Below are 27,477 nucleotides of genomic sequence, written 5' to 3' on the forward strand. Positions count from 1 at the left end.
CTAAAGCAGGTGGAGAAAAGATTTTTTGCTAAAACAAGCAGCTGAAATCCCTTTAAGGCTTATCAGCTTGAATTGAGGATTATCTACTCCTCGTGCAACACTAAATATGATAAAGGAAAACATACTGTCTGTTTCAGCATTCACAGTGAGAGAAAATGCTTCTCTTTGAGCTGAAATGAAAGCACCAAGAACATACTGCTGCTGCTAAGTACTTTGTACAGGCAAAACCCCTTGATACAAGGAATAAACAGTTTTGCCACATTAGATTATTACATTCCCAGAACTGTAACAGATTTCAAGAAGAACTTGTCACAATTTTCCTTCTGGATTTAAGAACAGTGCAGTGAGAATAGCATGTTATCTGCACAAAACTAATGTGATGCCATGACAGGCCCACACAGCTGCTCCTTCAAAGCCTTCATAAACTGAGAATGAAAACAGAGCTTATCCCCTAATTCCACATAACAGTTATTACATTTTTAATACACAGAAAGCATTTCCCTCTCTTACCTTTGACAGGCATGTGCTGAAAGGATGCTCCAAGATATTTTTCAGGATGCTGGTTATAGAGGAATCCCTGATTTACATAGGTCAGCTGCCATGGCACAATACTAAAAATGTCAGACAAAGCAGTCAGAATTACCCAGTGGCTTGATAAAGATAAGCTTACTTGGGATCTAATCTAGAGACTGCATTCTGATGGGTATGTGTTAGAGAAATGGCAAATATGACAGGTACAAAAGGACAACTGAGGAACAAACCATGAACTAGACTGCTATGCCCATTAACTTGACTAGTATAGAAATGCAATCTTATTGTTCCTGAGCCTTGCAAAGGAGTACTGTGAAATTTATCACACCCAGAGTTCTTCTTTCAGCAATTCTGCATAGTATTTATGCAAATACAATTACAATTATTTTGAAAGGATTAGCATAACTTCCTAAACTGCCTCTCCAGAGAGGAATCTCCCAAATGAGCTTTATGTTCTCAATATGAAAATAAAATTCTATTTACAATCTCTTAAATTCACTAAAATAATGAAAACACCATCCAAGAAAACAGAATTCAAGAAACACCTCTATAATATAGCCTGTGGATCAATGAAAAATACAGCATCCCTAAGGAATAAACAGTGAAATTTTTCAGAAGACTGAAAAATCCAGAAAAAGTCTCAAGAAGGTTTTGCACACATAGAAGTATGTATATTATCAAGCAAGTCAGTGAGCCCTATTTTCTGCACCTTCCTGCAAAGCCATGAGGCTTCTGCTGCTGAATGTAGCCATGCCTGATTTGACCTTTTGGACAGTTCCCTTTTTAAGCTGCAGCATTTTGCATCTGCTATTTCATTTGGAAAGTGTTTGCATTTTAGGATCCATTAATAATGCTCTAGTAGAAAAAGATAGCAAATATTACCTTCATATCCTTTTGCTGCAATCAGCAACAGTGGGACAATTGTTACTTTTTTCTATTATATTAACTGCATTATCTACAAGTCAGCAAAAAGTAACCCCAGGAAAAGAGATGGTTTTAGGCTTTTTTTAAAGAAGTTATGATGAACAGTACTTCACAAAATTAAAATTAAGCTTCTGGGTATACAACCATAGGATTTTAGTGTCAACACCTATGGAAATATTACACAAAAATTCTGCTATCATCTCATAAGAAATAAAGTTTAGCAAAAAAAAAAGCACACATTGCAATACAGCTAAATAATTTGTCATGTTTGCATAAATTAAAAGGAAGCAAATTATTATTGTAAGTTCTAATGTGCAGCAGTAAAATAAAGATTATCCAGGCACTGGTGTAGGCACAAGCGATTCTATGTCTGCTCTTTATTACCACTTGTAGCACTGCTAACATCAGTGATTAGGGATAAATAGATACATTTGCCTTTATTTAAAAGTAATCCCTCTGCTAAGTATGAGGAATAAATTCAGAACACAGCAAATACCACGATAAAACGTTTCATTAAGTGGGCTCTTCCTGGAACAGCTGGAAGGTCACGAAAGATTGAACTTCTTTCTGTCAACCTGAACACAACTAAAAATCCAAACAGCATAAACTATCTAAATTCTCAACCATATGCAAATGCGGGTACTACTGCACACAACTGTGAATTTGTGGTAAAAAGACAATCACTTCCTTGGCAGAGACAAAATGAAGGAATATCCTTCCGTGGTCTCTACTGAGAAATCTGGACAATACTCAGTCTTTATAGTTTTTTATTAATAATCTTATAGCACACTGTAGTTCTGCAGATACTTACTAACCCACAAAAATATGCTGATGAAGTCCTGTTTTGGCACTAAGTCTTCTTTGAAATTGAATATGAAGACAATTTAAATCCTGCCACAGATTTTGTATATACAAGTCAGACTCCAAATCTAATCCAGTAGACTGAAGAATTATATGCATTCACAGAAATATATAAATACTCTGAACCTAGTGACATAGCCATGTGCAATGTAGGTACCACCCCTTTTACTCTATATTCAGCTGTAAACTATTGTTTGTCTCTGGGCTCCATGCAATGATAAAATTTCTTGTGAAAGCCCAGATAAATGGTCAACCCAGAGTTTCATTCATTCAAGCCCAGTAGTCAGGATTTATCAGAAAGGATTCTTTCTGGAGTGTGAAAAGAAATGGTGGCACATCAGTTCATTGCTATGATGTGCAATATGTCCTGTGCAAGGGATAGCTACCTCTGCTTCTAGGAAAAAAAAGACAAGGGATAAAGGACGTCGCATAACTTTGAATCTTGGAAATAGGGAAATAGAAGTGGAACTTCTCTTTGGTGGCAGTTTAGCTGGTCTGTCAGCTTTCTCCAGGTTCAGAATATAAATTTTTAGTGTAGTTTAGCAGTTACAATTCATTTAAATCAAGGATACCATGGGCTTCTGCTTCCTCAAGTCACTAACCTCTGTCACTGGAGCATCACTGACCTGTGGACCAGAGGAGTGAACTGGAAACTAATTAGTGTTTGTAGGATTGCACTGTCCCTACTTGAATGTAAAATGATTCCCAGCCCACTGTTGGATGTTGGCATTAAACATAGTGTAAGCCTTAAAGAGTTGATCTTCAGTTGCATTTCAGGGAAAAAAATACCAGGGCCACAGGCTCACACAGAACAGCTGAATGCAGAGGGACTGTGAAAGCAGCACCCTCCTGAAGAAGAAATGGGACATGCTCCTCAAGTTGGAAGAGTAGAACAAATCTACCAATCTACCATGAGGAATGCACCCCAAGCTCTCAACCTGACACCTCAACCATCAATTTTTCATGGAAGATTTTAGGGCAGTTTAAGAAGTAGCCCTTGCCCAGTCATGTAAACACTGTGAGCAACTAAAAGTTACTTAAATGAAAGAAATAACAACTTAAACATACTGCAAAAATGTAAATTTAGATACAATCTCTAGGAAAAGGAAAGCTTCAGATTTTATAACCCAGTTTAGGGAGCACAAGAAGGTGGAAGTGTAGTGCCAACAGCACAACTGTATTCAAATTAATTCCTTGTGCAGAAAGGATCAAGAAGGGTCTTTGAGAAACACAAATGTGAGAGAGGAGAGGAACTGCACTTTCAGGAGGGTACCTAGAGTAGAAGTAGCCCCAAACATGGAGCAGTTTAATTGAAGCAAAGGTTGCTGCAGTCCCCCAGCCCTGAAGCAATTAATATTGAGCCTGGTCAGCCCCTTGCAGCCTCCTGTGCTCTCACACAAGGGGGGTGCAAGAGCAGGGACACAGCGCAGGGCTGAGCTGCAGCAGAGGTGCTGCTCAGCTGAAAGCTGCCAGGGCAGAGCACTCTGGGCATGCCCTCACCACATTCACATGCTATCTATGGCAAATAACAAGGAGGCTTTGATTTTGCACAGATAATACCATTTTTGGTGAAACTTGCTGAGAGCAGTTGCAGTCTAACCTGAGAGGTTGGAGGCACATTATTCCTCAAGAAGAAAGTATTTATCATAAATGGTATGCAGGACAAAATCCTTACATCTTGGAGCAAACCTAGGTTGCTAAGAAAAAAAGATGCATCTCTAAACAAGCCATGAGTGTAAATAACTGAAAAGGTCAAGTCCCAGCATATAAAGAAATCTCTCTCAGGTGTGAGCTAAAGCCCTTCTGCCACAGGCAAGTGGATGGAGTCAGAATTAATTTCTGAAATGCTCCCTGGGGATTTGACAGGCTAAAGTATCATCAATCTTAAAAGTCTGCAGAAACAACAGACTTTTTTTAGAGAAGCCAAATAAGTGAAATATTGATCATTACCTAAACAAAACTTCCACCCTATTTACTGAGATTTCAAGTTAAGTTTAGATATAATTTATTGAAGGAATTCAAACTCATTTATTGTGAAGCCTTAATCACAAGATTTTAGTCTACATCTTTCAGCCCTGTCTCATTTGTTATGCTGCTGTCACTCCCACTCCTCTTCCTTCTCTAGATCAACAATATTGTAGAAGAATAATCAGGTCATTTGAAAAGACCTTAATTTTTACTGAGAGCTGACAAAACCCCTTCAAGTGCATCAAAAAAGTAGAAAACACTGATATTTGAAAATGAAAAGCTTTCAAAAAGAAGAAAATCCTCAAGGAAAAATAAAACCTATAAATTTTTCTCCTGAAGACCTCAGAGGACAAAATCCTTTAAATCCATTAATATTTTGGCATCAGTTTGCAGTTATTAAAATCATGCTCAACTTCTAAAATAACACTGAGTACAAAGACACTACACAGGGTACAGTAACTTTGCTTGATTATGTGCTACTGAGTTCAAAATGATCCCCTAAAATAAAGGAAAACCCAAACCCACAACTCCCCTCAGAAACATAAAATTGCCCCCTAAAAATCCCAGCCTTCAAGACATGTAAAGAGGGAGAAGCACAGAGCCCTTTCTTTGGCTTTCTCTGACACCTTTCCCTGGGGTCAGGATTTCAGAGGAGTCACCAAGACAGATACAGAATAAACCAGGTGATACAAACTGCAGATCTTTTCGTTTACATGAAAATATTGAAGTTATCCAGGAGGGAGGGGAGCCCCTCGCTCTCTGAAGGCTGGGATGCTTTAGATCTGCAAGCACTGCTGAGCATTGGGGCTTTATCAAGGCAGGGCTCTGCTGGCAGCACTGCTGGGGAAAACCCAACAATCATGCTTCAGACCTGTGCTGGGACACGCTTTGGGAGCAGGAACAATGTGTTGTCTTCAAGCAAAAGATTTTCCTCAAACCTGCATTGAAAAGATAGTTTTTTTCCTCCAACTACAGTGAGTGCCAAAGGCTGCAGACTGAACATAGCAGGAAATGCCTGAGTGAAGATGATGTTTCCCTTTATCCTGCATGAGAGAAGTGCTACAGACCCCACCTCCCTACTCAGCATGTTCTGTGGTTCTGTCAGGGAGAATCTCACACACTGTGATGGCCTTTTAGGTGCCATTTCCCATATATTGCAGAAAGTGCTAGGTTTACAGCTTAAGCTCTCCTAAGAAAGTATAGCAGCCAAAAATGTAGTTTTCCAATAGTCAGTGTCTTGCAGGAATAGCTGGTTAAGACTTGACATGTCTAGGGCTTATGGTCTTGCCAAAAGATTATAAAAGAGCCTGAATTAGAAGTCAAAAGCAACTATTTTATATAATTTTAACTTTGAGGCAGGAAGTGTTGTCTTATATATCAAGATTTCTATTATCATTATAGCGCAAGGATTCCATATGGCCAGAGTTTCATACCTCCTCAATGTCTCTTGTAGGTAGCTCCTCTAAGCACTAACTGCTCCTGGTCCTTGCAATAACCATGTGACTCCAGATCCCACCAATCCTCTCTTTTATACCCCTTGTTCTTATCGGTTACAGGTGTGGCCTGTTAACCTCAGGCATGCTCCTAATCTTTAGTGATTGGTCCAGCTGCAACTCATCGGGGGATAAGATTACATTCTATACCACCTTCATTTACCTATACTGTATCCCCCTACAAGGAAGTATTTTGTATAGATATATTTGATATATTTTACTTAGTGGAATCATAAAACATGCAATATTATTTGATTATTATGGCCTTTAAAATTATTCTATGATTATGAAATAGTTGGTCAGACAATAATATGGTCCTGATAATTACATCTTTTCCACCTCTGTGATTGAAACTAAAAAATACAGAACTAACTATGAATGATCCATGAATAAGTTACCATCAAAAACAGGTATTTGGAAATATATATATACGGATCTAAATCAGTTTATCTGTAACTGAAAGAACACCAATAGATACAGTTTTGAGGGCTTTAAGATTAATTGTAGCATCTGGAACATATTAAATATAACTTGATAAACCCTGAGATTAGGGAATTTTAAACTTTCTTATTACAGTTAATATATAAGTTCACGAGCTACATTCTGGCTTTCTCGTTGTCCATATAAAGCAATACATTTCAGTTTCAGTGAAATAAGCTTTCAATATAAGCATAAGTATTACTTGAGAAACTTACCATAGATTAGTATTATTGCTTATACTCACTTATATAATCATGTCCTGAATGTTCTTGGCAAAGGAAAAGATGAATTTTCCACACTAGGTAAGATGAATTATTTAAAAAATAGAAATTTGGGATTGTTGATTACATTGTTAATTCCTTGCCCTTTGCACTTTAGGGACCCTTCCCCCCACAAAAAAAAAAAAAAAGAAAAAGTAAGAATATAAAACTAATGATCATAAATAAGAGTAGTGAGAGATAATACTATTTGCAAGCTCTGCACTGATTACAAAACCAAATAAATAAAAAAGAGCTATCATAAACAGCTCATGGAACATCCTATAAAGTAGTTTCAACATGTTTGCCATGCCATGCAAAATCTAGGAAAATATAACTTTGTGTCTTGAAACACTTTCTGATGGTGAGTCTTCCAGGCACGTCACATATTTTTGTAATATCTTTTTGTAATATCTATCTTTTTAATATTTCTATGTTTTTAATCAAGAGCAGATTATTTTGAATGATATCTAAGGAATGGAAACATGCTGGATTCTTGCACAAGTGCGGATGCAGCAAAATAATGATGTACCAGCCCCATCCTGCAGAAAAGTATGTTTTGCACAATGTGCTCATTCCCAGTGCCCTGCTGACACTCACTACTGACATCTGAGTCTGTTTCTTATTCATCCCAGAGCTGTTTGCTGCCTCCTGACGCTTGTTAGCTAAAATAACAGAATAACTTAGATGTGTTTATACAATATCAGCACACAGTAAGCCCTAACAAACAAAATCAAACAACCAAAATAAAAAATGTACTCCAAAAGCAACACTTAGGCCAAGCTTAACTTTCATCAAAGTTTGGCAAAACAATGGTTTAGTTTTGGGGTTTTTTTAAGTTTTAAAATGCTGTAATTTTATATGAATACATATGGGTTACTGAATTTTTAATTTGTAATTTGAGATGAAAGAGCAAGAAAGATCAGTAGAAAGATGATTATTTTACATATCAGTTTTGTTTTGAGACCACAGTTTTCCCTTATTTGCACCCAGGAAGAAATATACAAGGGTTTTATTCTCGTTTAATGAGAGTAAAAGAAGTAATATGTTCCTCTGAAGCAGAATTTGTAAAGCAAGAGGTTATTTGGTATCAACAAAGGCAGAAGATAGGCTGTCTTGATGACACATATGAAAAATGTGAATCTTGAGATAACTGTGTTTGAGAATTCTTTAAGAACCCCGAAATATCTCAAAGAATAAAAACAAAAGGCCAAATAAATCCCATATAGATCCTCTTCTGATTTGAGAAGGCCCATGCAGGAGCTCTCCTTTATGCTGAAGCCAAGGTCAGCACGTATTTTATTATGAATTTCTGCTTATATTGTATCATGAGATTATGAGGGGAATTCACAAAGAATTTTCCCATTTGACTGTTGTAAAGAACTGCATTTATCACAAAGGCAGAGCTGCTTCCAAAGGGCACTAAGTGATGATATAAAGTTGCAACTTGTGCACACCAACGAGGTACCAAACTGCAGTCCTCATGAGCCAGAGAGAAAAGCAACCAGGCATGCACACAGAGATCAAAAAGTAGGAAAAGAAATGTCTCTGGAAGTGTGTAAGACCACAGAGCAACTTCCTGCTGCAACACAGTTCTGAATTGTGCCAGTGGGCAAAGCATGTCTGCCATTGCTGCTTGGCTGATTAACTGCGAAAACCTAACCTCTGAAGCTTGAAAACTCCAGAAGAGCCATATTTTATTCAGTCTGGGCTTCCTGCTGAAACAACTCAGACAGACTTTCTGTACAGAGACTACTATGTAGTCTTTTGTAGTTGAAGGTTGAAGACCCTAAATAAAAATGCATTCTGGATGTGCTCAGAATGTAGATGTATTGTATGAAAAATTAACATGAGGTTTTAGTACATTCCCTGGTCTTGGTTTTTCAGTGCCAAAGACAGCCTAAGAGATGCCTGAAAATACTCGCATGCATTGAGGCATCACAGAGTAATCGGCATAATTCAAAATCTAATGTGGCCAATGTTAGAACGGTTTGCAGAGCACACTGATTTAAATTCAAAGGAATCCAGTGTATTACCATACTAAAGACTCTTAAGGGATGTTTATTCATCTTGCACCTACCTTTAAGCATAGCTATAAAGTTTGATATTAAAGAAGAAATGCAGAAATATTTTATTATCATTCTCAGTTCTAATGTCTAAACTGTCTGATTCCATTTGGTTAAAAATCCATTGGTGTGATGGTGAGTGCACAAGCCACTTAAAATCAATGCAAAGACTGTTGCTGATGGCCCATTTCAAATTCCCTGTTCAACTGGAACACTGGAAGCTTTAACATTTCCACGGGCATAGAGGCTTTAGTATGATGCTCTGAAGGTTAATGACGCCTGCAGTGACGTGAGGCCCAAGGTCAGCTAACACACTGACTGCACAGCCTGCCTGAGAAGTTTGGTAGATATGGATGTGGGCTGCTAACTTGAACTGAACACTAATTATCCCAGACCCAGCAATTCTAAGTGAGCTGTGAGGTGTTTATATGAGGCACATTATCTCGAGTGATTACACTGTAGCTATAGCCATCAGTTCATCACAGTCTGGTGGAAAAATACTCCATGGCCTATTTTGAAAACAGACCAATATACATTTTGCAGGACCTTTCACGATGCCACTGTGTTCTTTTCACCTTCCTAACTGAAAGCTAAGAAGGAAAAACTGGTAATTAAAATTTTAAATTTATCTTGGAGATGAAATACACAGAAGATAAAATATTCCTAAATTGCCAGTGTTGCATCGCAGTTTCATTTTATCAGAACTTAATCTGCAGATTTTTTTAAAACAGCTTTTGCATTTATTATGTTGGTTTATAATGTCGTGGACTTGAAAATACCAGGTTAATGGTTGGACTTGATGATCTTAAAGGCCTTTTCCAATCTAAACAATTCTCTGATCCTATATAATGATTTTTTAAATGCTCTGGTTCTCCTTACCTTAAGTACCAATGGTGTAGACCAAGAAGTTTAGCAAAATGGAACCAACTAATGAGAATGGAGTTTAGCAAAATGGAACCAACCAACCAAAGAGACCTAAGGATTTCCTGCTGTTTGGTTTTAGCAAACTGTCTTCTACTCACACCTTTTGTACATGGCACTTTCACAGTATCACTGTAGACACAGATGCATGCTGAAGATTTCTCTGCAATATACAGTGCAGAAAGCAATAAAGGTGTTTGTGAGCTGTAAAACTGAGAAATGTTGATGATATGGGCAAAATTTGATTGTTTGTGATTTTTTAGCCTATATAAGAGACTGGAATTTTTATCAGACTAAAATTTTTCTTTTTTATTCTTTGCTAGGCTGACAGCCCAACCTTGTTGTTATCCCTTTGAAAATATTTATCTCTATGACAGCACCACAGTCCAAGATTACAAGTATAGAGACTTACTTTCTTTTGGAAGAAAAACCTTACCAGCTTCAGTTATTTTATAGTCCTCGTTATGATGTCTCTAAAAGTCAGGAACATCTGTAGCCGATTTTTTTTAGGTGTATGGTCATGTCAATAAACAAGTTGCACTCATTCCTACAATACTTTCAGTTTATTCACTGAACATGGCTGACTGTAATCATCAAAAAGTAACAGCTACTATTTACTGAGAGGGTAGCCATTTGTTTCCAGTGCTGCCGCCAAGGATCTCACAACTGCTTTCATTCCTCCAAGGAGCTTCATACAAAGAGCACCACAGGGAATGACTGATTACATGAACTCTGCTAAGAAAAGGCTAAAATCAATACTAAGTACCAGAGATTCAAAGAAGCCCTTGAAAATGCAAGCTGGCATTAGGCACTTTACCAGTAGATGCTGCCCCTTACTCTTCTCCTTCCAGACTTGACAATGCTGCAGGACTTGATGCCCCTCTTGTGATATGTTTGCATGTAGCAAAAGGGGAGAATTACTTTTCCCTCAGTGAAAGACACCAAAAAAGTATTCAGAAGCAGAACTGCAGTAAAATGATAACAGTAGCCAGTTTTCCCAGTTTCTTTACAGATAAAATTCACAGTTTACTCTTATGAAATGTTACAGATTAGTGTAACTTTTACCTATTTTATGGATTTTAAGGAAAAAAATAAACACCACAAAATTTATAATGGTTGCTTTCTCTAAATGATAATTCAACAGGAAATGGAGCTTTACTACAGAGAACTGAACAGCCACTTACACAAAAGAATTATTAATAAGGAACACAAAATATGCTGTGCTGGTTAAGACTAGTAGGCATCAAACTGGGCCTTTTTCACTCTGGCAAAAACCCCCTAGATATCTGCAAACTATGCTACTCCAGTTTGCAGCAAGGTGTCATTTAGTTTCCTCAATGGCTTTGTAGAGTAGATCTTAAGACATCTTTTGAGTTTCACATATAAGATACAATTAGTCCAAAAATCTCACAATAGATCTAACCAGAGTAATAAACTTTCATCTGAAATCCTAAGCAGAAGCATCACAAACCAAGTTTTGTACTGGAATTTGGTTTATAAAATAAATCTGCTCCTGCTAGCAACAGATATCAATGCTGTCACTTATTATTTCTTCCCATTCTTTCCCACTGAAAGCTACTGGTATTCAAATTTGAAAATGCTGCTGACTAACAAATTACAATAAAAGCAGTGGAACATGGGCATAAGGAAAAAATAAATAGTGACTGGCAGCAAACCAAAGAGATAGCCCAAGAAATCAAAAAGATATGGAAGAGATTGAACCTTTATTTTCCCTGATAGCATACATCACTGCCATTATAAACCAAGGACTTATTTATACTTGCCTGTTTATACTAACTGTCCCAGCTGCCCACCACATGGAGACCTAGCTCCCACTAAAGTTTTCCTCACTGCTAAATTTCAGTATAGACCCTCAAAGGTATTAAAGCAGCAAATTCCTGTAGAGGTTGGTGACAGAAAGGAGAACCCAAGGCAATCATGTTCATGAGGCCCAAAAAAAAATGTAAATGCTCATTGCTAAGAGACAAAAAGTAGTTGGAATAGCAGGTACCGGCTTTGAGAAGGAAACCTTTGTGAGGTTTGTTTGTTTTTTTCTGGAGTAAAATATGTATCAAACCTAGAATTTATGATCCAGTTTTCTTAATTTCTGCAATACCAGGAAGAGATTACATTTTCCATAGTATGAGATCATTGATGTTTTGACACCTGCTTATGCTACATAAGGAGAAATCAAGACAGTTCCCCACCTTCTTTTGTACTCATCCAAAGTCAGTCCACCTCTGGATCAGTGCTTGGCTCAGTACTTTGATTCCATGCTGGCATAATGTATTATTTAGGGAAAAAGAAGTCTTAGTTATGAATCAGAAGGTCTGCAAACATCATTTAATTGTTATCTAAACCAGATTCAAATCACACAGGAAATTAATCTGGAAATAAATGTATGTGTGATAGGCTAATCTAAACACTGGTGTAACTAGTTAAAATTGTGGTTAAATAGAGATATGGTCTTTTGGAAAATGTCCTCTTGTTCCTGGAATAGTTCTGGATGCATAGAAAACTACAGAATCTGACTTTCCAAATAGCTCTAGACATATTATAAAGAAAAAAAGTCTGCAAGAAAAAGAGTCAGAGACACACATCTTCACAGTCACATGGATTAGAACATTAGAAAAACAATGTTTAGAGTATTACAGTATCTCAACCTAATGACAAAAACAAAAAAAGCTAAATGCCTTTCAGATTTTTCTAAAACTCATCTGCTTTTTTTGACCCCATCTCACACAGACAATGCAAATTAGGATACATTACTATATATGAGATTTAAAAAAAAAAAAAAACCTGGGTCTTTGCTTGAGAATAAGAGAGCAATTATTTAATTAACTGTATTTCTATGCAGCTGACAGAACTGAAAAGATGGAAAATAAGGCTGAAAACATGAGCTACACCAGGATATCAAGATTGCTTATAGCAGTACACAGAAACAGTGAGATGAGTTAGATTCTCAAATGAGAATTTGAGAGGGTTTTGATTTGTAGTGAGTACATGATAATTCATTAAGCATGTCTGCATTAATGTGATAAAAGAAAAAAATTAGGAACAGGAATAGAAGAGTGAAGAAGTGCTAAAATGCTGCAACTTGGAAAGGCAGACAGTGTTTTTCTCTAGAGTAACAGGAAGAGCTGTGCTTTACATGGACATAACAATACAGTATTAAAACTTTATCTTCTGCCCTCAGCTGAAATTTTTTGGAGAAAAATGAAGGTCATGGTCTCAAAACCTTGCCAGTCAGGAGGGTTTGGCACATTATATACGTGCAGTAACTTTGGTCTATGAGGAAAGTCTGAAAATGGCTCACACAGGCACTTTTCAGATACTGTCTCGTTCTCAAGGGATGTGAAGCCAGAATTAGCATTTTTCTTATTTAAAAGGTGACCTTGCTCCAACAGAATAGAACTGATATGCATGGAAAATATCCCTCGTTTAATAACTTGTTTTTTACAAATATTATGTATCTTCATCTCATCAAAGGTTAAAATCTAGTGGAAGATGGGCTTCTGATGGCTGAATGAATGGCAACATCATTTATAGTATATCAGAGATTTTTCCTAGACATATAAGAAATATTGAGTAGAGTGGAGTTTTCTGATCCCTCTCCATGCGTGAAAATCAAGCAATTTTCTCCTTCATTCAAGGTTTGTCCCTCCTGAATGCTTATGAGCAGCAAATGACCTCAGTGAGAGATATCTATTTGCTTACCATTTTTTCCTGAAGCTCTTCCAAGGCTTCCACTATGACAAATTTACTTGTCCCTGTTCAGACTGACTAGGAGGTGACAAAAAGCATGGCGGAAGCTTTGTTTTTGAAGGAAAGCAATTTACTGGGAAAACATCATGCAAAATAAAAATAGGATTTCGCTGTTACACGGCATGTAATTGTGACAAGAATACTGATTAATATTTTCATCTGCACAGCAAAAATGTCATAAACACTAAGGGCAGTATCATTTAGTGGGAAGGTCCCTAAATGTGATTACATTTTGGCAATGCACTGTTCAGGCTGATCCATCTGGGAGTAATATTTCAAGTTGTCCTCTAGGGACTTGGGATTTTTACAAACATGTGACTTTACTTTGTTGGGAAAACAGAAAATTTCTATGGAGACACTGATTACATGGAAATTAGAGTAAATTGTCCTAGAAATTTGCCAGAACATGAGGAATGAATTCCCACAGAAACAAAGGACGAGCACAGTCTTGCCTCAACACTTTTTATTGTACTTATCAGTGTGACTGCTTCAGGTAACACCTTCCACAATGGCACACAATACCATGTGTGTTTCTTTGTGTATGTGATAACTAATCAATCTGCATCCAAAAGATATAACAATACTGCTGTGGGGAGGACAGCATTAAAAGAGATGGAGAACATCATCTAGGAAACAATCACTATGTCTTGTGTAAAGCAAGAGGTGGTTGTGTTTCCAAATCCTATTGCTTATTAGATAAGAGAGTGTATTTTGGTCCAAATTTTAAAAAGTTTCTAAAAAACTCTGGATTAAGAGGTCTGAGTTGTGTTACTGTTTTACAGTTTCAGTCTTTATAACAGAAAATAGTCTATTAAAAAAAAAAAAAGAAATCATACATTTAGAATGACCAATCCTGACTGTAGACATTGGGAAGAACCCTGGATACAGTATCATTACTTCATATTTTTTCCAGTGGCCTTTGGAGACCATTACGCTTGAATTCACTTTTCAACTATTAAAACAGAATCATGAAATCATAGTGACATTAAACAGCTGTACTTCTGTGCAATTTTTGTGCTACAGCAACCTTAGCCCTTGTGTTACTTGTCAGTTTGTTCTATGTCACACTTTGAACAGAACACACAACATGTTGATTTTGTAGAATTTTTTTCCTTGCAATGCTGATCTGTGTTAATTCTTTAACCTCCTCTAAAATCATACTGAATCTTAGACCATACCCACTCCAGCCCACTTGTTACAGCCCTCTGTGGAGGGCTAAGCATAGCAACAAATACAGAATCTGCACCTGTGAATAAATATGAGAGTGCTGTGGTTGCTGGCAGACAATGATGTTCTCTAGTCCTTGCTACCAAGATCCCATCGGAGCTGGCAGCCTCCAACAGTCTATCCATGCTTCCTATCCAGCCACTATCAAAAGTTGCAGATTAAAGTCTCCTGTGCTGTTTTGAGATTAGCAGTATCATAGAAATGTTCTGCTTTTTGAGATTAGCAGTATCATAGAAACATTCTGCTTCCTTGATCTAGTACATTTGTGAGAGACACATGCGAGCCCATTCAGTCACTGCTGGCCAAGATGCACATGCTCTTCCAAGAGATGTGTTTACACATATACAAAGATTGATTGGGCTTGGGTTTTCTTTCTGATGAAAAATAGGTACAGTGGACTATCCTCACCACCCCACTTTTCATATGTCTGCACAGGGGTGGGAAATGAAATAATGCACAGCTTTTCCCAGTGCAATACTGTTGCTGCTGCTTTTCAGCTCCCTGTAAATGGGGCAGAAAAATCCTGGGTTCATGTCCCTCCCACTAGCACAAAGCTCAGACATCACGTGCTTCTCCTCACTGACCTAATCCTCACTCACAACTGAGTTTGATATTCTGGGTCAGGAAACTGTCAAAAACATATAGTTTCTCTCTCTCAAAAAAAAAAATCTTATTGAAAACTTCCCTTAGATGCTTTCAGATTGAAAAAAATAAATAGAATTTTAAAACAAAAAATACTGATGAAAAAACATTTGAAATTTCTGATTACCTTCAACTTTAAAAATCACTTTTTGATTATTAAAATGAAATATTAAAATAGGTGCTATTCCATTGAACCATACATTTCAAGAAAAATTATGTTTTCATTCATGTAAGGTTCATATGATACTATTACTGCAAATCTGAATACAAAGTCCAGCTTTTTTTAATCATTAAGTTAATAACAGACCAAGAACAGTCACCTGCTTTTCTGTATTTCCATTATCATATGTTTATTCAAGCCCCATAAAAAATGGAACATCAGAATTCCAGAGTTTTTAGTTATGAGAGCAAATAACCAAGTGCATGTTTACATAAATAGGTAAAGAAAGGAATCCCTTTTGATTAATCTTCAGGGAACTTTGTACATCTGATATAAAAGAAATATATTTCCTTACATTTTGGGATCTTTATACCACAAACTGATCTAGAAAGTAAATCCAAATAAATGTACTATTTTTTCATGTGAAAATTGTCCTAAATGAAAAAGGATTGAGAAAGAAGAAACTAACCAAGAGTAGTTTGTGTTTTTCTCAAACACCTGATTCTTGATCTTCTAGTTCCCTGCACTGAAATAATGGAAGCTCTTCACTGTCTCATGGAGATACATTCAATTTGCACACAAGACTTTAAAGTAATGATTTAGAGGGATTTTTAGCCACAGAAAGCAGCTTTGAGATCTAATCAGTAATGTAGCAAAACCTGGACTCCCTGGAAGCTGAGGCTCAAATTCTGACTGGCTCATCTCAACCTTTCATCTTTCAAAGGTAGATTAAATTCCATGTAGCTTAGCATATACCTCCAAAGGACTTAAAAAAGGTGAAGTCCTATCTCCTCTAAGTGTTGTTAAATATAACATCTTTTCTCCTTTTTCCCCCCTTAGAAATGAATACTAACAAATACTTCAAATCATTTTTTTAAGTACATTTCTCTTTTACAGATGGCTCCCCACCTCCTTGTCTTGAAGGTCAGCAGCTTTATTTCTTTGATTATTTATTTTAGCATAACAGACCCTCTTCTTAGAATTGTTCTGTTCCATGGGCAGCATTAGTGGAATCAGGGCCCAAAGAAACACAAGAATTTCTTCTCAGTTTAAGATGTCCTCTTTTAATTTCTTTAAACTGCAAAAAGCTCATCAGACAGACTGAAAATATTGAAATAAAATCTAAAACTATCTTTATAAAGAGGAAGAAACCTCAGCAAATATCAAAATTACTGTTGACCACCTCCTACAAATCCCTATGTATCCCTGTCCCTACTGAGAAAAAGTCATAGAAAATTAATGACAGTGGCTACTACAGCTTAAGCTGAAATTTTTAGAGCTAAAACTGTTGATACATATTACAAGAATCAGCGAGTGTTCATGTTTTCACTAGAGACTTAATTTAAGCATTTAATGACAACTAATGCATTATACAACCTCATAAATTTTGGTAGATACTTGGTACAGTTTGTCCCAAAGGCTTCTTCAGCAATTACAAAGAACTGAAAAATTGCTAATAGAACCTGTGAATACATACAATATCTTGGCAAGAGAAAAAGTGGGATTTGTGAATTCTTAGTGCTTAGGTTTTTTATTTTTTCCCAATTAAATAAAAAGAGTAATAAGGAAATTAAATTATCAGTACTTTAAATCTTTCTTAATCTTGACTGGGGTTTAGGCATGTAATCCAAATAGTCCCCAAAAGAAAGAAGCCTAAAGAAAATGGATAATAATGATTGAACAGCCTTGGCTGCTCTTATGAAAAAAAGAATCCTAGGAGTGCATGCATGGGAGGAAAATAAAACTGCAGTTCATCAAAGAGGCATTGGCTTACACAAACAAAATCAGAAACTTGAGAGTCTATATCCTCTCCCCAAGAAGCCGTATGGAATACTTTGGTATACAATGCAACATATTTTCTGTCAAGAGAGAAGTAAAACAATACAGTATATCACAGCCAGTCTTGGTGTTCCCAACATGAAATACCTTTTGTTTCTTTCCTCTGGGTCCTTCCAGTATACCTAGCTCTTACTAACCATGCAATGTCTGCTATTATTTCAGAAGGGAAGAATACACACTTCTTAAATTATTCAAAGCAACACAGCCTAAAGATCTGGCTCAATGCTTTTGAAGATGCATATTATTACAAGTGTTGCTGACAAATTTTGTATTAAAAAGTTGCTTCTCAAGCTTTGTTTAACAAGTTGTTCAAGCTAGTAAATGCCAGCCAATGACATGTTTATCAGCCCTCTCAAGCCTCCAGCTGTTCAAATCCCTTTGCACAATCCCACTTGGGCTGCAAGAATCTTAGATTAAGTGGTACAGCAGCAGTGCCTAAAGTGCACCTCAAAATCAGACCGCAGGATGAGAAGTTCCCACTTGCAAGCTGTGTTGACTGCAGCTCTGTCACCCAGAGTTTGCAAAGGGAATGGTCCACAATTACATGCAAGAGACCCTGGACATCAGAAGAATGTTGTAAAAGTCACAGAGCAGTGGAAAAATCACAGAACCACAGAAGTGTTGGGGTTGGAAGGGATCTCTGGATATCATCTAGTCCCATGCCACTACCATGGCAGGGTCATCCAGAGGAGGTTACACAGGAATGCATCCAGGCTGGTTTTGAATGTCTCCAGAGGGGACACTCCACAACTTCCCTGGGATGTTCTGTGCTCTGACACCCTCAGTGTAAAGGAGCTTGAACTATGAGGCAAATGCTAAAAAGTGTGCACAGAGAAAAACTGAAACAAATCTTGAAAATGCTTTGGCAGACTGCCATTTACAAGTAAAAGCAAAGGGTATTTGGGTTACCAAGTCTGAGTTCTTGCTCCATTGCCACAGAACACCCTTGCTCTCCAATGAAGAAATTCTCTATTGATCTTTCCCAAGTCCTGCAAAACCTTGTCTTGGGCATATCCTGGGCCACTGTGCGGCAACACAAAATTGATGTGGTGTTCTTGAAAATACTTTTCACTTCACTTTAAATGAATCAAATAATATAAGCATCAAAGTAACAACAACAACTCTTTCAATTAATTACATTAATAATTTAAATAATTTTGAGAAAGGTTTCAAATTCAAGAATCATCACACATCAACTATTTTACACCTAGAACACAACCATTCTTAAGTTCTGCTCCTTAGTCTCAGTCTGTCAACACAGGCAACCTGTTAATATAAATTCATACAAGGTATGGAATATTCCCAACTAAAATAAATGTAGAGGCATGCTATTAATTCCTTCTCTTCTATCAATCACTAGGGTAAGTCTTGCAAAGCTCTCCAACAAAGTAGTTACAGTGAATGAGAGTCTAAGTCTTTGCTCATGCACAGTGTACCAGTGCATGTCTGAGTCAGTGTACCTGCTTAATTTCCTCTCAAACAATGAGCTTCAGTCACAGCCACCTATTCAAAACCTTCACTAAAAAGATATTTTAAAACATTTTGAACACATAGAATATTTTTTTTTCCTATGCAAACAATTGTATTAAGTTAACTTTAAATCAGTACAGAGACAGATGTTGAAAGTCACTTTACCTTAGGGTATGATCATTTCTGCAAGAGGGTCCGATGACATTCAGGTATTTTTTCATAAGATGTGCAATGGCATGAAAGCATAAGTTTTGTAATTCCCCCAGCACCAGGCAAACCAGCAATGACCATCTTGCTAGAGTCACCTGTGAACCTTGCTAGCTTTCATGCACAAATGATGCACTGTGCCCAGGAAGGGAGTATAGATCTCAATTTTATAATGGTGTCTACAACGGAAAAAAGCTTGAAAAATCCAAGAGAAACAGTACAAATGCAGCCTCTTTGTCTGGGCCATTTCCTTTCTTCCTGCATTCTCTGCTTCAAAGCAACATTGATTATTGACTGTAGCTGGACTGACACCTCCAATGTGATATCTGCTAATATTTATATTTTGATAGCAGCCACTAACACATCACACAGGGATAACACATAGGATAAAAAAGAAAACAACAGAGAGATGGCCAGCCTCTATAAAAGTGTAGTATGTTTTACATTGCATCTTTACACATTTACGTTACTTAATGCACCCTGAAGTATTTCTGACTTTAATGCTGCAGTATTTCATCTTCAATTGCTCACCACAGTGTTCAAAAGGATAAAAAAAAAAGGGTATGATTTGAGGGGATATTTCAAGACAGTGCTATAAAATCATGAGAGGCAATATGAAAAGCACAAATATGAGATGAGAGCAGTCATTCAGAAAAATGTAACTAGAAAAACAGACTGGCAAGGTGTTGCCATACATACAGAGGATTGAAAATATTTTGTTCTGAAACTTTTGAACATTTTGGAATTAAAATATTTTCCATTCCACATTAATTTTCCATTTGAAAGCTGACTTTAAATTACAGTGAAACAACAGATTCAGTGGACTTACAACTTTGTTTGCCTATGACTTGTTTTTGGAATAAATTTTATAACAGTCCATCTACAGCCTTGCTGTTATTCAGAGCATGGGTTGGTGGCTGGGTGGCAGTGCATATGAAGTCAGACTGCATAATTAAGCGCTCAACTAGTCAAGTGAACAAATCTGCAAATTCCAAAAAAGTCCTCACTTCAAAGTTCCTCATTAAAGGAATTCCATAGCTCCTCACTGCTTTGGCTATGTACCTCTATGACAACAATATAAATATTTCAGTGAAATCCTAAGGTTATATCACTATGATAACGACTGTAAGTTCCTCTCTAGTTCCTTGCACATGAAGATTTACAAGGAGAGCTTGACTGTCACCTTGTGCACTGTTGGTCTGGAGAGGGGCAGGCAATGCAAGGGGAATGCAGCTGCAATGAGAGCTGGGAGAAGGGACAAAAGGACTGCTGCCCTCCCACACCACGTCTTCAATGTTTGCTGTCAACCTGAATTTCTCCAAGGACTTTTGTTTCTTTGTTATAGTCAAGCAATCAGCCCTTGGAATATGGCCTGAACCATCTCAGTCTGTTGAGTTTATTGGAGATTCAAACATACATATACCTACAGAAATATGAACCCTGTTGCACAGATTTCCAATTTTTAATGAGGAACTACCTTTTTATTTAGCCTACCACAAACCATCCCAACTAGAGAACTGAACAAAATATGTGGTGATATGTGCATCATAAACTTACTAAACTTACTAAGCTTAGGTAAGATTAAATCTTAAACTCACTAAAATAATAAAAATATACATTTGTTAAAAAATAAAATTATTGTCTATTTATGGTAAAGTTGGTCAAAAGGGATAGGAGACAAGAAATGGAAAAAAAAAGTACGGTGAGGTTAATTGCCTAATAAAAATTATTTTTTAATATCTTTCATAGAATCATAGAATAATGTGTTGAAAGGGAACTTTAAAAGTAATCTAATCCAACAGTTCCTGAAATCAGCACGCAGATCTTCTGATTGATCAGGTTGCTGAAAGTCTCATCTAGTCTGGTCTTGATGACTGACATCTAGAGATGTGTCATGTACAGCTTCTCAGGGCAATGTGTTCCAGTGTTTCACTACCCTCATCATAAAAAAAAGAAAAAATCATCCTTATATCTAGTCTGAATCTACCCACTTTCAGTTTAAAACCATTAACCCTTGTCCTATCTCAAGGCCCTGATAAAAAGTCCATCCCCATCTTTGTTGTAGGTCCCTTATAAGTAATGAAAATCTGCAATAAAGTGTCCCTGGAGTTTTCTCCGGGCTGAACAAACCCGACTCTCTCAGCTTTTCCACACAGAAAAGGAACTCCAGCCCTGATGATTTTCCGGTTCATGTCTTCCCTGTACTGAGGTCTGCACAGCTGAATACAACACTCCAGGTGGGGTTTTACCAGAGTGGAGGAGAGGAGCAAAACCCCCTCCCTTGCCCTGCCTGCCACGTTGCTTTGAATGCACCCCAGGATATGGTTGGCTCTCTGGGATGCAAGAGCACATAGCCCTTGCATCCAGCTTTTCATCCACCAGTATGCCCAATTTTGGAGAAAGTTAAAAAATAATAAAGAAAAACTCCCATTTTCCCCAGTACAGTAATTTTGGTATTTCATTGGGGTTCATTACCTGTATTGTTTAACCACCTGGCAACTGGTTAAACAATACATTTAAAGTAGGAAGAAAAGCTACTTTTGAATTGCAAACAAATAGTATTGGAGGGAAAAAACTATGTAAAGCAGAAAGGAAAAAGAAATATTTCCTTAGTATATAAAACAAAACTGTAATCTTATTTAAATGTTAATGAAAAAACTTAGAAATTTACGAAAGAATTTTTTTGTTTAGATTTTTGTGACTAAGTCTCTTTACTTTTTTCATAAAACTTAAGTTCTGCATCAACAGAATGTCGCAGACATCTTCCATGAAAAATCCTTTCTTAGGATTTTTCCTTGTGAGAAGCTGCAGTTTCAGCAACCAAAAGTAAACAATGGTTATTTGCTGCTGTGGAATGCAACAGGTAGACCCGTGATTGGTCTCCTGTGGATGTTGGGATTTCCTGACCACTCATGGCAGAGCTGGCTCTTGCTCTGTCTGAGACACAGATCTTTGTTATTCATTCTTTTCTATTCTTAGCTTAGCTATCTTCTGAAGAAACCTTTTCCTTTCTATTTCTTTTTAGTATAGTCTTAATGTAACATATATCATAAAATAATAAATCAAGCCTTCTGATCATGGAGTCAACATTCTTGTCTCTTCTTCATCCTGAAAACCCTTGTGACCACAGTCACAACAGAAAGCATGTCTAAGTTTTGATATTTTGTACTACCTTTTTTCCTCGAGGTTTAGCTAGCCTACTTGAAAGTCTCAGGTCAACAAAGCTTTTATTCAATCCAGCATTAGTTTCAATTACTACTGCTTTTTAAAAGCTTTTAAAATATATATATATAAATTAGGGAAAAAATATGTGCATGGCCTCTTTTTATATATTTCAATAGTCTTAATATCTAGCTGTAAACATTTATTTTCCTATGTAAAAATTGTTCTAATAACTTGAAATTAGGTGATATGAAACAAAAATCACATTTTAGACTTAAGTAGGGATTAATTTAAAGTTAATGGCTTTTTTAAAGTTGACTCTAATGTGGAAATAAGTGTTGTATATGGGATTGCCTTCTTCTATTATACAATCTGCTTCAGCTCCTGTAAGCTTATATGTGCTTAGACTATCTCTACAGAAACCCATACTGCAAAGCTGTCAATATTAGAGACCTTGGCAGTGCAGATTTCCTGCCCTCCTTGCTCTTAGGAATGACAGCCTGATTTGGTTCTGCCTGTGAAGTCTCATCATGGGGTGAAAAAGGAAGGCAGAATAAATCACTCTTACAACTAGATAGCTCACTAAGCTTTTCCAATAGTTTCCTCTCCTAGAAGACATATTATCTTCATATCCTATCAGGCTCCCTTGCCTGCAAGTTATCTTTATGGAGTAGGGAGACTAATGGATTCTGTTGCTTGTGTTGCAGTCCCTGCTCAACAGTTACCCATGCAAGCACCCTGGAAAGAGCAAGCAGCACAGTCTGGATGAGCAGACTCTAAAATATTCCTACAAAAGAAAGCTTCACCCCCTCCACTGTTTTGATACAAAACCTCAGGCTGAGCTGAGAGACTCGGTTCCAGTAGGGGTTTGATAAAGCTGAACATTTGTGACACAGCAATGGTAATCTTCTATCACAGCCTGATCCTCAGAGTGTTAGTCACTCCTAATAAAGCACTGAGAAATGAAGGAAGGCAGGCAAATAAAACTAAAATGAGCTACTGAACACAGGGGCTTGGAACACAAGATGGGAAACAATTGCTCCTGTTGCAATGACAATACTTTTAATTATATATAGTCAATGAAAAATAAACTATTAGAGAGAGAATAAAATACTTCCAATTAATGCAAGTAATGTAATGTTCAAACTTAAATGAAGTATTTTTCTCTTGGGGGTTTTGCAGTACTATTTTATTTAGCTTAATGTAATTTAAATTATAAACAGAATGGTTTTGTAAGCCCCCAGAGAAATGTACTTTATTTATAATGTATTTCCTTTGAAGTGGTTATGGAAATCATGCTCTTCCTGAAGTCTGTATTTCACATACCACCTACAGCTGCAAGCTACAGAGTCTTCACAAGTTAAATATGATCTGTCTGGTGAAGTGCATTACAAAAAAAAATTGAGATTTTTCTTAAATGCCAGAGGAAATAAAAATTTGTAATTCTGCCAACTAATAGTCTTCCTTTCAAAAAAAGTTATTGAAAGATCTTTGTTGATAAAAGTTATGTTTTTTTCAGAGGGAATGGAACTCAGACAGTCACTTCACTTGAGTTTTTAATGCACATAATGAAAGAACAATTGTTTATACTATACCCTAGAGAGAGTTTCAGCTGGGAAAAATTATAGTTTGTATACTTGAGTTTAAACACATAAATATTTCCATCTTTCATTTAAGTAAAAAATCCTTATAAATTTAATTGTAGTACAAAGGGCAGGAGGAAAATTACAAATGCCTAGTTTGTGTCACCTTTTATCCCCCAAGTAATTAAAGTTATCTATTTACACATAAATAAGCAGCTATGAATAAATAAATGGAGCCCCAGTCTATGTGCTCTCCATACCATCAATAGCTACTGCATCGAGTTGGTGAAATAACTAGACACAAAGAGGAAATTGTCTCTAGAAAATTAATTTTGGCCATTATTCATCTTTATAAAGCATAATAGTACCTTACCCTCATGGATGAACTGCTAGCTTAACATGCCAGCACAGATACACAACGGTCTAAGCTGTGATGCTTCTCCTGAAATAACATCATCCTAAGTCACTTCAAAGGGAATAGACAATTAAACACTGCAACTGCTTCCAGCATGATTGCATGACAGCCACAGATTACATGTGCTTCATCAAGCTACTCTTCTGCTCTAACCTACTACCAAAGTGGATAAATAAATAACTAGAGAAATAAATTAAAATACAAGTTTTCATTAGTCTTGGATTAAGAGCTTGAATAATTTTTCAAGGGGTAATATATAGGAGCAAATGTTTCTTTGTAACCACTCTGTAAAACAGACTTCAGTGCTCTGGTGTCAATTTCTGATTGAGTTGGTAGATTTTATCAATATCAAAAAGTTTCAGACAGATATTTAAATCCATTAAAACATTTACAATCAAATTTATGAACAAATATGAATTAATTTTCACTGTTGTGGTAATGAGTGATGCAGAGACCCTAGGCAGGTGCAAAGGAGTGCTTTTTATTGCCAAAAACCCAGCCTTTTGAAGGAGTTAGCAGGTTATCAGTTCACACAGTTTGAAGGCAGAAGCCCAAGTGAGCCAGGCACCATACACCATGATGTGGACATGCAGCAGTCACATAGCACATCTCTCACGCCTCCTATTCCAGCTGAGTCTCTCCTATCCCAGCTGAGTCCATCTCTCTGAATTCCTATTCCAGCTGAGTTACTCTCCCATAGCTCCCCTCTACTTAGCCTAAGTAAGAGGCTGGAGCTATGGTCCAAGGCCTTCCCTTTATAAAGCCTTACCTATTGGTGACATTTTAAAAATTGGGTTTTTTAAAATAATCTTTCTCCATATACTACTGTACAAACCTTTTAAGAGTAAACATAAAGACAAGAGCAACCAGTCCTGTGGCTCAGGTCAGGATGGTTTGTTCTATTAGGAGGGTGACACAATGGGACTCTCTCTTTTCCCCTTCTCTCATGGAAATGTATGTTTGTTCTCTCTTTGTGTAGCTTCTCAATCTAAAATAAAAATCACCCCAAATGGAATTCATGTTTCCATCATTGCTTGGAGAAGACCTGGCCTTTTAGTTGGATCAGGCTTGTGCAGGCAGTGCTGCTGGATCAGGCTGTGTCACCTGAGAAAAGCCTCCTTTGGAAATACCCCTGGAAGAGAACTGTACAGTTTGGTGTTTGGTTCCACTTTCCCAGACCCTGCTCTTCTTAGATCAGACATTATCCAGCTCGCTCTTGAAAGTTACGCCAGTTGCGTTAGAAATTGCACTTGGTTTTAGAGATCCAAGATGTACCACAACCTTTGCAAACATCTGTGCTCTGCTAAAAGCTACTCAAGCACAAGTGCTACATGCATTACATGAAAAATGCACATCAGAATGTCCATTATCCTTGCATTTGAGGTGAGATTTTAAGATTCTGGCAGCCCAGTCTATCTAATGTATCTGTGCTAAGCAAGATAATGCTGTTACTCTTGATGAATGTAACATGTTCAGCACAACTGACAAATTCTGTTTACTGCTCTGCACACTTGTGGGTAATAAAGACCATTATTTTATTATTTCTTTTTAGATATGATCCCTTAAGAGGTAAAATGACAGCACAGTGTAAATCTAAAGTAAACCATTAGATTTATTGAAAGCATTAATGGCTTTGTTGCCATTAAATTATTATCAAGAAAAAACCCAAAAAAACAGATATCAATCCCTGGCTTTTCTGGAAATAGATTATGTGGCTTGGTGCTTTTACACGTCTTGTCTGGCTCACTGTTTCCACATGGTCACATCAGAGTCTAAGTGAAAAATACTACATGTCTATACAGGAAAGGAGATGTGGACAGTAACAAAATGTACAGAAGTTAACTATATGAGTTTAGATACCTTCTTTATTACTTTCCTTTCAGACTAAACTGAGCACGCTTCCAGTTTCTTTCAGGTATCCTGAAATTTTGCATCAATTATAAAATTTTTTGCAATGGAACAGTTATGCCACTGACACCGAAAAAAAAAGATATTCTCTCATTCTCTTCAGACTTGATATCCTCTCCAGCATAACAAATGTCTTTTGGGATTGCTTCCCTACCCATCAGTTACAACTAGGAAAGATTTTGGATTCCCAAAACAGAAAATATTAATCTTTTTTCTATTCTAGAGATAGCAAGACATTTATGAATTATGATCACTTAAATTTAATTTTAACCACTAAACCAGAAAAATATGTTTTCAGTATTTATTAATAAAAATAATGCCATCCTAGGAAAATAAAAGAAAATAAAGAAGGAATCCCAAACCACAACCTTTCACTTTTTACAAAATACCTGAAAAACATCTGATAAAATCTGGAACGCTCAATACAACATGAAAGGCAGCTGTGTATGTAACAGCATGCAATATACCTTGTCATAATTTCAGGATAAAAAAACAGGTATAAACATTGTTACATGATTCAGCTGAGGCACCTGTTGTTAAAACTGAAGCCATAAATATTCAGCCAGTACATTCTGAAGATGCTTTACTGAGATGACTTAGAAACCTTTTCCAGACAGAACTGAGTGACTGAAATTTCAAGATGCTCCAGAAACAATCACAATAAACTTTCAGTGTCACAATTCCAAAAGAGAATGTGAGGAGAGCTGTTTGTTATGTGCAGAGATTGTGCCAGCATGTGTAAATACAGGCTGTCTAAACCACTGCTACACACCCAAGTTTACAGCTAATTCTACAAAATTAGAAATGCAAACCAAGGTAGAGCTTTTACAGTGTAAGGAATGTAAAAGAAACACCAATTACAATGTAGACATAAACTCTGCAGCTTACCAATTCATGTGAATTATTTTAAGTGCCACTGAAACTGAGACATAAAACAGCATAGCATACAAGGAAGAAAGCAGTCAAGAGACAATAAATGCTGGCAATTTAATCAGAACAATTTAGTCCTTTGCCTAGGTCTGCTAGCTCAGAGGGAGGTGACTTGTTGAAATTAAATGCAACTAGCATATCAAAACAAAAAGGAAAAATACACTTTCAAAGAAATTGAATACAAATCATTGGATTCACAACTCTTCTATAGCAAAACCGAATTATTCATGCATGTAAACCTGTTCAGCCTAGCTCTTACCTGGCAAGCTCTTATTCTGGTAGCTGTGTGGCTGTAGCAATGAGAAGCTCAAGGTTTACTAGCTGCTCCAAAACTTATTCAATTTCTCTGCTGGGTTTTCTGCCTAAGCTGAAATTTTCACCACTGCAGCTGCTAAATTACCCTACAGGAATGATGGGTATCACCTGTTGTCAGCACCTGCAAGTACTTAAAACAGATGTAGCAAGAAGACCAAACACATTGTGACAAATGACAATCTATTTTTGTGCTTCTGTTGACAATAAAACTCATCAAAAAGTTGCAGGGTCGTAATGTTATAAGAGTCCATAAATTCCAAAAGACCTCGACTCCACAATGTGAGCACTGTTGCCAAAACCCAGATGTTTTCCAATATGTTGAATACTTTTACAGATATAGTGTGGATATAAAT

The 27,477-nt window shown here is 36.8% G+C and overlaps 1 protein-coding gene across 4 annotated transcripts in view; it reads right to left on the minus strand.

The window, feature by feature from the left end:
• CHRM3 (cholinergic receptor muscarinic 3) overlaps nt 1-27,477 on the minus strand; it is a 274,162-nt gene that overhangs the window by 106,886 nt on the left and 139,799 nt on the right. The gene's annotated exons all lie outside the window — the stretch shown is intronic.

The sequence above is a fragment of the Agelaius phoeniceus genome, chromosome 3 (genome assembly GCF_051311805.1).
Source record: "Agelaius phoeniceus isolate bAgePho1 chromosome 3, bAgePho1.hap1, whole genome shotgun sequence".
Classification (NCBI taxonomy): Eukaryota; Metazoa; Chordata; class Aves; order Passeriformes; family Icteridae; genus Agelaius; species Agelaius phoeniceus.